Source organism: Otolemur garnettii, unplaced genomic scaffold (assembly GCF_000181295.1).
Source record: "Otolemur garnettii isolate 467f Iridium unplaced genomic scaffold, OtoGar3 scaffold00011, whole genome shotgun sequence".
Taxonomy (NCBI): Eukaryota; Metazoa; Chordata; class Mammalia; order Primates; family Galagidae; genus Otolemur; species Otolemur garnettii.
Genome location: NW_003852406.1, coordinates 33,208,888 through 33,213,264, shown reverse-complemented (window position 1 = coordinate 33,213,264; position 4,377 = coordinate 33,208,888). Strand labels below are relative to the sequence as shown.

The following is a 4,377-nucleotide window of genomic DNA, read 5'->3' as shown; positions in this document are numbered from 1 at the left end:
GGTTTGAACCTGCCACCTCTGGTATATGGGGCCGGTGCCCTACTCCTTTGAGCCACAGGCACCACCCAGTAATATATTCCTTTTAAAGTACCTTAACTTGTTTTATCTCATTTGAATATTTTAAGCTTTTGAAATTTCATAATCCTTTTAATCTCACTTTTATTATCATTTAAATTTTGTGTCTATTTGTTCCTTACATATTTTATGTCTTTTTATTAGTATCCTTTAATAATTTAGCATTGTGTAATTTTGATGTTCTTTAACCTCTGAGCTTTAATTTCCAGGAGTGAGCACTTTTCTTGACACATAGAAAGCTCCAAATTAATATTTGTTTAATAATGAGTGAGCTTCTAGATTTCATATTTTCAATTTGTTAATCTGCTTTGTAAGTTTCCCTTTAATTATTCATTTTCTTTTAAGTTTTATAATAAATCTTTTTGAAGTTTTAATTTTGACGTAGATAACTAAGTTCTGAGCTAGTGGTTTTATCTATTATGATTGTTTTAATTTTTCCTTTACTTGTTAATATGTCTTAAACTTTTTATTTTTCCCTTCAAAGTCCTGATTTATATATTTCTTTAGCTCACTATAACCTCCTGATATTTGACATACAAATTCTTAAGCTTCTGTTTTTCTTAAACTTTCAATTTCTTTCTTTTACTATATTGTCATACTGTCTCATCTTTAATTTGTTTACTGATTTTTTTTATCAATAATTTTAATTGTTTCCCTGTAGACATTGCTTTAAAAGGTATGATTTGGGAGAGAGTGAAAGGTCAAAAACAACTTTCTCATGCTCTCTTCCAAAGTTTTCCCATTCCAGTGAATTCTTCTGGCACAAATAGTGACAAGAACAACAACAACAAAAAAAATCAATTGCAAGTGAGAATAACTGGACAACAAACATGCATATACCAGAATGGACACTGAGCCCATTTCACAGGCCAGGCACGTGGCAGCCCCACAGTGACAGCAGGTGCCACCTGGCCACCACATCAGGGCTCCCGTGTGCACTGGCTGCGGGTCACTTGTGTGGAGCCCACCTCCATTTAAGGGAGACAAAACCACCATCTCTTTCACATCCCTGCAGGAATTCCTAGTGGAAATTGGGGGTCCATTATTTTTTTCCCCTTTCATAGTTTTACCACGTGCAAATGTGTTCTTAACAATGTGTTGTTTAGTTTTGGCATTTAACAAAAGCAGCTTTTTGTACCCTGAGCATTATTTTATGACTACCTTTAATTGAGCAAAATTATTTCATAAGAAGCATCCTTATTTCTGCCTGCAGTTTATATATTTTCATTGCTGTATGGTTCACTGTTGTGTGGACATAGCATAAGACACTTATCCATTCTATCTGTAATGTGCACTTTCCTCAGGAATTTTCTTTTACTCGACTATGAACATTTGGATTCTTATCTCCTAATGTACATGTGCCAGAGCTTCTTTAAGACAGATGTGTAGAAATACAAAAAGCAAGTCTCAAGGGAGGTGCATCTTCAACTTTAGTAGGGAAATCCTGAACTGTTTGTAGTCTGTGATGCCAGTTTACACTTCTTCAAGCAGTACTGTAGGATTTCCTATTTCCCTACATTCTTGTCAGCATTGGATATTACACATTTGATACACATATTACAATATTTACCAAGTTGATAAGTAGGAAATTAGATACCATTGTGATTGGCTTACACATTTTTGCATTATTTGTGGTTCTTTTGTTAAACATGAATTCTTAATTTAATGTAGTGAAATGTCTTCATCTTTTTGTCTGGAGTGTAATTTATATGTCTTGCTTAAGAATCCCATCCATATGCGAGTCATAAACATTTTCTCCTATTTTATTCTGTAAGTTTTATAGCTTTCTCTTCCACATTTAAGACTTTATCTATCAAAGAACTAACTTTTGTCCTTGTTCATCCTCTCAGTTATGTCTTATTTCTACTTCATTAATGTCTCACTTTATCTGGTATGCAGAAATAGGAATTCCTTAAATTTTACAGTAAAGATACATTTGTTTACAGGACACGAAAAGGTTTTCCTTAATAACCATGAATGTATAAGTCATAACATCTTACTGATTTCTTCAGGCCTTGGAGAGACTGTTAATAACCAGACTTGCATTTTAAAAATATAAGTCTAACTGAAGTAGGTGAGATCATAGAGCTCAGACTATGAAATTGAGAAAAGGAATTAATGAAGATGCATTGATTTTTCAGAAAATAATCCCAAATAGATAATATTGGCCAAATCCTACTGGCCAACAATGGGCCAGTAGGATTCTTTGACCCCAGAAAATGGGTCAAGGTGAGTGTCTAGTCTCAATGGTGGCACAGTGACTCTATTATCTGAGACAAGGAATATAAGCGTAAGAACAGGATCAGATACTAGAGGGAGAGGGGGACCAGCCAGGACCCGGTAGGAAAAGATGGCACACACTGGATAATTTGAAGAATCCAGGGAGAACCATATGTTGAGGACAGCTGTTGCCTACACAAGGATTGCATCACTTGGTACTCAGAAAGCTCACCATATTCTCTACTAAAAACTGAAGCCCAGCCACTGAGGAAATTACAGACACCACTGATGCTATACAAAGTTGAAGAAATCATACAAAAACTACACTAATGCAAGCACGCAGAATCAAACCCAGTCATCACCTATAGACACACCCTTAGAAAAACATCTTAAAATAAAGACAATTCAAAAACTAGGAGTAACTTTTACATTAGATGTGCAGATAGCAATGTAAGGGCACCAGAAACATGAAAAATCAAGGAAATTTGACACCCCTGAAGGAACATAACAATTCTCCAACAACAGGTTCCAATGAAAAATAAATTTATGTAATGCTGGTGAAAGAATTCAAAATATTGATTTTTAAGAAGCTCAGCTCCACCATCATCTTGCTTTCCTTTAATAAGGTGGTGACTGCGGGTCGGAGCAATCTTGAACCATGAAGCTGCTAACCATAGCTGGGTCCTTCTTGAGATTTTATTCCCTCAAAGTTGCCCCCAAAGTTAAAGCCACAGCTGCCCCTGCAGGAGCACCTCCGCATCCTCAGGACCTTGAGTTCACCAAATTACTGAATGGTTTAGTGATTGCTTCTTTGGAAAACTATGCTCCTGCATCAAGGATTGGTTTGTTCATTAAAGCAGGCAGTAGATATGAGGGCTCAGACAATTTAGGAACTTCTCATTTGCTGCGTCTTGCATCCAGTTTAACTACAAAAGGAGCTTCGTCTTTCAAAATAACTCGTGGCATTGAAGCAGCGGGTGGTAAATTAAGTGTGACTGCAACAAGGGAGAACATAGCTTACACTGTGGAACGCCTGAGGGGTGATGTTGATATTCTAATGGAGTTCCTGCTCAATGTCACCACAGCACCAGAATTTCATCATTGGAAAGTAGCCGACCTTCAGTCGCAACTAAGGGTTGACAAAACAGTGGCTTTTCAGAATCCACAGGCTCAAGTCATTGAAAATTTGCATGCTGCAGCTTACCGGAATGCCTTGGCTAATTCCTTGTATTGTCCTGACTATAGGATTGGAAAAGTGACAGCAGAGGAATTACATTACTATGTTCAGAATCATTTTACAAGTGCAAGAATGGCTTTGGTTGGACTTGGTTTGAGTCATCCTGTTCTTAAGCAAATTGCTGAACAGTTTCTCAACATGAGGGGAGGGCTTAGTTTAACTGGTGCTAAGGCCAGATACCGTGGCGGTGAAATTCGAGAACAGAATGGAAACAGTCTTGTCCGCGCTGCTCTTGTAGCAGAAGGTACTGCCACAGGAAGTGCAGAAGCAAATGCATTTAGTCTTCTTCAGCATGTGCTTGGTGCTGGACCACATGTCAAGAGGGGCAGCAATGCCACCAGCCTTCTATACCAGGCTGTTGCCAAGGGAGTTCACCAGCCATTTGATGTTTATGCTTTTAATGCCAGTTACTCAGATTCTGGACTTTTCGGGATTTACACTATCTCCCAGGCTGTAGCTACTGGAGATGTTATCAAGGCTGCCTATAACCAGATAAAAACAATTGCTCAAGGAAGCCTTTCCAAAGCAGATGTCCAAGCTGCCAGAAACAAGCTGAAAGCTGGATACTTAATGTCTGTGGAGTCTTCTGAGGGTTTCCTGGATGAAGTTGGATCCCAGGCACTTGTTGCTGGTTCTTACATCCAACCATCCAGAGTCCTTCAGGAGATTGATTCAGTGGCTGATGATGATGTCATAAATGCTGCAAAGAAGTTTGTTTCAGGCCAGAAGTCAATGGCAGCAAGTGGAAATTTGGGACATGCACCTTTTGTTTATGAGTTTTAATGCTGAAGCACATATTACAAGAGAGAGCTGAAAGTCTACTATATTTACCTTTTTTTTTTTTT

At 38.0% G+C, this 4,377-nt stretch overlaps 1 pseudogene across 1 annotated transcript; it reads left to right on the top strand.

Annotated features, from left to right (window-relative positions):
* Positions 1 to 2,887: 2,887 nt before the first annotated feature.
* LOC100954256 lies at positions 2,888 to 4,344 on the top strand (annotated as a pseudogene). The gene has a single exon (XR_001161040.1). The product of XR_001161040.1 is annotated as a cytochrome b-c1 complex subunit 2, mitochondrial pseudogene (transcript).
* The last annotated feature ends 33 nt before the right edge of the window (positions 4,345 to 4,377 follow it).